Source organism: Eriocheir sinensis, chromosome 34 (genome assembly GCF_024679095.1).
Source record: "Eriocheir sinensis breed Jianghai 21 chromosome 34, ASM2467909v1, whole genome shotgun sequence".
NCBI classification, from domain to species: Eukaryota; Metazoa; Arthropoda; class Malacostraca; order Decapoda; family Varunidae; genus Eriocheir; species Eriocheir sinensis.
In genome coordinates, this window is record NC_066542.1 from 3,205,717 (window position 1) to 3,213,072 (window position 7,356).

The 7,356-nt window shown below is 43.5% G+C and overlaps 1 long non-coding RNA gene across 10 annotated transcripts in view; it reads left to right on the top strand.

Moving 5' to 3' along the window:
- LOC127006899 (uncharacterized) overlaps window positions 1-2,686 on the top strand; it is a 5,744-nt gene extending 3,058 nt beyond the window's left edge. For 2 of the 10 annotated variants that reach the window (XR_007759880.1, XR_007759885.1), the window contains exons 2-3: window positions 1-1,224; window positions 1,329-2,680. The exon at window positions 1-1,224 is cut by the window's left edge. This is a non-coding gene — a long non-coding RNA (uncharacterized LOC127006899). Of the gene's footprint in view, window positions 1,225-1,328 lie in introns of all 10 variants that reach the window. The other 8 variants (XR_007759878.1, XR_007759882.1, XR_007759886.1 and 5 more) reach the window with 7 other exon arrangements.
- Window positions 2,687-7,356: the final 4,670 nt, after the last annotated feature.

Sequence of the window (7,356 nt, forward strand, 5' to 3'; positions counted from 1 at the left end):
TACCATCAGGGTCATAAAACTACTCCTGGAAATGCCCCCCACAACTCCTAGGAAAGCCTTGTCAAATGTGTGTTTCTTAAGTTCACAGTACAGAGGAAGGGTCAAACTACCATCAGGGTCATAAAACTATTACTGAAAATGCCCACAACTCCTAGGAAAGCCTTGTCAAATGTGTGTTTCTTAGGTTCACGGTACAGAGGAAGGGTCACACTACCATCAGGGTCATAAAACTTCTACTGAAAATGCCCACAACTCCTAGGAAAGCCTTGTCAAATGTGTGTTTCTTAGGTTCATGGTACAGAGGAAGGGTCACACTACCATCAGGGTCATAAAACTTCTACTGAAAATGCCCACAACTCCTACGAAAGCCTTGTCAAATGTGTGTTTCTTAGGTTCACGGTACAGCGGAAGGGTCAAACTACCATCAGGGTCATAAAACTATTACTGAAAATGCCCACAACTCCTTGGAAAGCCTTGTCAAATGTGTGTTTCTTAGGTTCACGGTACAGAGGAAGGGTCACACTACCATCAGGGTCATAAAACTTCCACTGAAAATGCCCACAATTCCTACGAAAGCCTTGTCAAATGTGTGTTTCTTAGGTTCACGGTACAGAGGAAGGGTCAAACTACCACCAGGGTCATAAAACTACTCCTGGAAATGCCCACAACTCCTTGGAAAGCCTTGTCAAATGTGCGTTTCTTAGGTTCACGGTACAGAGGAAGGGTCAAACTACCATCAGGGTCATAAAACTACTCCTGGAAATGCCCACAACTCCTAGGAAAGCCTTGTCAAATGTGCGTTTCTTAGGTTCACAGTACAGAGGAAGGGTCACACTAACACCAGGGTCATAAAACTACTACTGGAAATGCCCACAACTCCTAGGAAAGCCTTGTCAAATGTGTGTTTCTTGGGTTCACGGTACAGAGGAAGGGTCAAACTACCATCAGGGTCATAAAACTACTACTGAAAATGCCCACAACTCCTAGGAAAGCCTTGTCAAATGTGTGTTTCTTAGGTTCACGGTACAGAGGAAGGGTCAAACTACCATCAGGGTCATAAAACTACTCCTGGAAATGCCCACAACTCCTAGGAAAGCCTTGTCAAATGTGTGTTTCATAGGTTCACGGTACAGAGGAAGGGTCACACTACCACCAGGGTCATAAAACTACTCCTGGAAATGCCCACAACTCCTAGGAAAGCCTTGTCAAATGTGTGTTTCTTAGGTTCACGGTACAGAGGAATGGTCAAACTACCATCAGGGTCATAAAACTACTCCTGGAAATGCCCACAACTCCTAGGAAAGTCTTGTCAAATGTGTGTTTCATAGGTTCACAGTACAGAGGAAGGGTCACACTACCACCAGGGTCATAAAACTACTCCTGGAAATGCCCACAACTCCTAGGAAAGCCTTGTCAAGTAGATGTTCTTGGGAGGCGAAAAGTCTTATGATACTAACCATCTTGTCGGTATTATAAGACACCCTCGCTTCTCACATCACATCTAAAGGTCAAAGAAGGGGTCAGTCGGGTTCTAATGAGTGTTTCTTTAGGTTCACGGTACAGAGGAGGGGTCAAACTACTCACAGTAACTAGCTCAAGCCTGTGTATATATCTAACTCTCTGTCTGTCTGTCTGTCTATCTATCTATTTATACCATCAGGGTCATAAAACTACTCCTGGAAATGCCCACAACTCCTAGGAAAGCCTTGTCAAATAGGTGTTCTTGGGTGGCAAAATGTCTTATGATAGGACCCTATATGAGTGGCTGCGTGCGACAAGGGGCCAAGCGCCAACCACCGTGAAATTGAGTTAATAGTGTATTCAGTTCTATAATTTCCCCTTCTTCTTAGAAACAACAGTAATATGATCGTAGCTCTGCTGTGCGTGCAGCAAACGTTGATTAATCACAGTAGTGTGAAGCTCATCAACCATGTCATTGCCGTCACCGTCTCATTCAGTAAATATCACACGTTTGCAGAGGCAGTTGTTGATAATCGTGGTTGATTCTAACACAAAACATTAGTATACAATATTGTTACCAAAAAATTATCATCAGATACATGAAAGTTTCTTTAACTGGCAGTATAAAGGAACTTTATTGAAGGGACTTTGATACGTAAGGTTTCTCTATCAATACGTGCCTCACCAGCCGGCCCAAACTTTCGTACCGCATTGCTGGCACCAAGGCCAAGGTCGCAGCTGATGATTGAATGAGACATGTTTCTATATTACATGCCATAGCTAACCTCATGTACGAGATAGTCAGTTTCGGTTGACACCATCAGACTCAGCAGTAACTGTAGAATCAAGATGTAGTGTAAAAACATGATAAAACAAAATAGAAAATGGTTTTACGATGAGTTGAACTGTGACGATGTTAAAAAATGTTTATAATATGTTTTACTTTTGCTCGCTTTACTCGAAAGTTGTTTCATTGACAGCTGAAATTTACTTTGCAATTCGTAGGAAAATCTCTCATGAACACGATAGTGTCCTTAAAATGCAGATAAATATCCACATATTGAAAACACAGAGACATTTATACGAGCATTTCACTCGCCGGCCCCGGCAAACATGGCGCGCGGCGGCGATGGTCGGGGTGGGGAAGTGGCCTTGGAAAGGCCTTGCCTTGGCGGGGGGTTGGGGGGGGTTGGGGGGGGGGAGACGGGGAAGCACCAATACGTTGTGTGTCGGGCACTCTTCATTTTTTTTTTTTTTTTTTTTTGTATGTTTAGTTTTCTTCAATTTGACATGAGTTGAAGTTGGGAATATGCATTAGGGTTTTCGTTTGTTAATGATGAATGCAGCGGCTCTAGAAAAACAGTGTCACCCGTCCTTCCAGGGTAAATTGTCAATGAATATTAGGAGAAGAAGAAGAAGAAAAAGGAGAAGAAGAAGAAGGAGAGAGAGAGAGAGAGAGAGAGAGAGAGAGAGAGAGAGAGAGAGAGAGAGAGAGAGAGAGGGGGGGGGGGGGCAAGGTTACGTAGGTGAAGGAAGTCATGGTGGGAGGGAGGGAGGGAGGGGAGGACGAGAGAGGGTACAATGGGCGTGTCATAATAGGGCTGCATGTGACAAATACCTATGTATTACGCTAATATTCAATGTATTAATTATAAATTGTCATTGGCAGACTACATTCAACATCGTCACATTCAATTTTATCACATGCTAATATTCATTGATAAGCATTCATTCCATGTTTCGAGTAAATTGACTGTAAATGGGTCTGAGAAAACACAAATTCAGCCGAAGAACTTCCATTTCGGGCGCGGGCACCACCATGCTACTTTTGCGTCCGCCTAGACGTAATTAATAGGTCACGACCTTGACACCAATCTACAGCCTCGTGTGTCAAGTGTCAACGTCTCCACTCCATTCTGTCGGCCAGTCTTGTTGTAAGTATGTCTGCCAATCTCACACGCTCATGGTGTCAATCACCTCACAGTGTCACTCAACCTCACAGTGTCATTCAACCTCAATGTCTCAACCTCACAGTGCCATTCAACCTCACAGTGTCATTCAACCTCACAGTGTCATTCAACCTCACAGTGCCATTCAACCTCACAGTGTCACTCAACCTCACAGTGTCATTCAACCTCAATGTCTCAACCTCACAGTGCCATTCAACCTCACAGTGTCATTCAACCTCACAGTGTCATTCAACCTCACAGTGCCATTCAACCTCACAGTGTCATTCAACCTCACAGTGTCATTCAACCTCACAGTGCCATTCAACCTCACAGTGCCATTCAACCTCACAGTGTCATTCAACCTCACAGTGTCATTCAACCTTACAGTGTCATTCAACCTCACAGTGTCATTCAACCTCACAGTGTCATTCAACCTCACAGTGTCATTCACCCTTACAGTGTCATTCAACCTTACAGTGTGTCAACCCCACAGTGCCATTCACCCTTACAGTGTCATTCAACCTCACAATCTGTCAACGTCACAGTGTCATTCAACCTCACATTGTGTCAACCTCACAATATGTCAACCTCACAGTGTCATTCAACCTTACATTGTGTCAACCTCACAATATGTCAACCTCAATCTCACAGTGTCATTCAACCTCATTGTCATTCAACTTTACAGTGTGTCAACCTCACAGTGACATTCAACCTTACACTGTGTCAACCTCACAGTGTCATTCAACCTTACATTGTGTCAACCTCACAGTGTCATTCAACCTCACGGTGTGTCAACCTCACAGTGTCATAAAACCTCGCAATGTGTCAACCTCACAGTATCATTCAACCTCACAGTGTCATTCAACCTTACAGTGTGTCAACCTCACAGTGTCTACCTCAGTGTCATTCAACCTCACAGTGTCATTCAACCTCACAATGTGTCAACCTCACAGTGTCATTCAACCTTACAGAGTGTCAACCTCACGGTGTCATTCAGTCTCACAGTGTGTCAACCTCACAGTGTCATTCAACCTCAATGTCTCAACCGCACAGTGCCATTCAACCTCACAGTGTCATTCAACCTCACAGTGCCATTCAACCTCACAGTGTCATTCAACCTCACAGTGTCATTCAACCTCACAGCGTTTGTCAACCTCAGTGTCATTCAATCTCACAGTGTGTGTCAACCTCACAGTATGTCAACTTCACAGTGTATGTCAACCTCACACTATGTCGACTTCACAGTGTATGTCAACTTCACAGTGTCATTCGACCTCACAGTGCCTACCAACCTCACAGTGTCATTCAACCTCACAGTGTCATTCCACCTCACAGTGTTATTCAATTTCACAGTGTCATTCAACCTCACAGTGTTTCAGCCTCAGTGTCTGTCAACCTAACTGTGTCAATCTCACAAGATATGTCAACCTCAGTGTCTGTCAACCTCACTGTCAATCTCACAAGGTATGTCAACTTCAGTGTCTGTCAACCTCACAGTGTGTCAACCTTTTTGTCTGCCAACCTTACAGTGTCTCTCAACCTCACTTTTCTATCAAACTCACACTCTGTTCAATCTCACAGTACCAATGAACCTCACAGTTTGTCAACATAACAGTACCAATCAACCTCACAGTGTATCGATTTCATAGTGTTAAACTCAGTGTCAACCCGTCTCACGATGTCAATCTCACAGTGCCAATCAATTTCAGTGTCAATCTTGCAGTGTCTGTCAACCTTACAGTGCCAATTAACTTCATAGCCCGTCTGTCAACCACACAGTGACTGTCAACCGCACAATCCGTCTATCAACATTACATCACAGTCTTTCTGGCAGTTTCAGTTTTACTGTAAATTTCAGTCATATTTGTTTTGTTGTCAACCTTAAAAGACTACTTTAGTATCCACCTCGCAGTTTATCTCAGACTTTGTTTCTCAACGTTACAGACGTACTGTCAACCTCAATCTAAATACCTATTCCTGCTTCTTTTCTCTTGCGTGTCAAGTGTCCGTCCAACCTGTGTTGACTATGCAAACGAGATCCTTATCATGTTTTTGGTTTCAATTTTGCAGTTGGCGTCAGACTTCAAAACTGCATGCTACATTTGGCACTAGAATTCAACCAGTGCAATAAGTACTGAGATTTTTACCATCACTTTCAATGTTCTGAGTGATGGCAAACATTCCGCAGGACTTAGCAATAGAGGAGGTTAACACATCCCAGAAGACGGGCAAGACTCTATATTATAGAGTCTTGCTTGAACGATGTAAAGGAAAAAATATTACTTGCATCAGTGTTCTTGTGACACATCTTGGATCCCCCCAGATGCCTCAGGAGTGAAGGGCCCGTGGCAGGCACCTCAGGTTCAGGTTCAGGTAGATTGCGGAAGTCTTGCCTTTGAATCGGCACTTCCTGATGTGGTCTTGATATTGTGGTCTTGTGGTCCGGGTCTGGGTCTTATATCTGATTTAGTTTCTCTATATTGATTTTATCTTTTTCTCTCATATTTCCCAGAATTTATAAATCGTTCTTTTACTGGGCCTGGTGGTACCGGGCGTGGTGATGATGACCGTGGTGGTGGTGGTGGTGGTGGTGGTGGTATACGTAAAACCACTTCTATAAAACTACTTGAGGTTAAGATTCGTTTTAGGTCCGTGCCAGTATCTCATTACCTACCTTTTGAAACATCAGTATCTCTTCATATATTTTTTTTCTAGAAACCTTCAACAGTCATGGAAACGCTTTGGGATCTTTTCCGTTTGGCGTACAGCGCTAAAATTAATTTTAATATAGATTTTCTTATGTATTTTTGTCCGTAGAATCCGAATATGACAACCGTTTTATGGAGAAACGAACAGTTTTTAAGTTATTTTCCTTTACGCTGCAGCCGCCGCAGCCTCAAAATAGCTCGCAGAGGGCTTAGGGTCGGGGAGCATATTTAAACTACTCCAACCGAACTTTACGACCTACTAACGGGGGGGCTGCGCCCCCCTCGACCCCCCCTAATAACCAGGGGGGGCTACGCCCCTCCCTGGACCCCCCCCTCATGTATATGTGACTTATTTCAGCGAGGAGGTATTTCTCGCAACACCCGCTGCAGCCTCGCCGCGGCCAGCACCAGAGGCGACGCGCTTTCGTAAACATTATCCCATATTTTCAGGAGTAAAAATAAAGTCCTTGAATTGGGTTTTCAAAGCGTTTCCATGACTCCTTAAGGTTTGCAAACGGAATACTGAATATTACGACTTTTTAAAGTTTGAATTCCTTCAGTAATAGATAGGAAGAAAATAACTTTAAAGGCAAATAACTCAAAAACTGTTAATTTCTCCAAAAAAATAATGTGATATTCTGATTCTACGGACAAAAATACATAGAAAAATCTATATTAAAATTACTTTTAGCGCTGTACGCCAAACGGAAAAGACCCACGCTTTGAAAATCCAATTCAAGGACTTTTTTTTTTACTCTTGAAAATAGGGATAATGTTTACGAAAACGTCGCCTTCTCTGGTGCTGGCCGCGGCGACGCTGCAGCCGGTGTTGCGAGAAATACCTCCTCGCTGAAATAAGTCACATATACATGTGTGTGTGGGGGCGTAGTTAGAAGGGGGGTCGAGGGGGCTGCTAGTAGGTCGTAAAGTTCGGTTGGAGTAGTTTAAATATGCTCCCCGACCCTAAGCCCTCTGCGAGCTATTTTACGGCTGCGGCGGCTGCAGGTCCGCCGCGGCCAGCACCAGGGGAGGCGACGCGCTTTCGTAAACATTATCCCTATTTTCATGAGTAAAAAAAAAGTCCTTGAATTGGATTTTTAAAGCGTTTCCATGACTGTTGAAGGTTTGTAGAAAAGATATATGAAGAGATACTGATGTTTCATGAAGTAGATTATGAGATACTGGCACGGACCTAATACGAATCTTTACCCTACTTAAACCTTTTCCATTGGACTAAC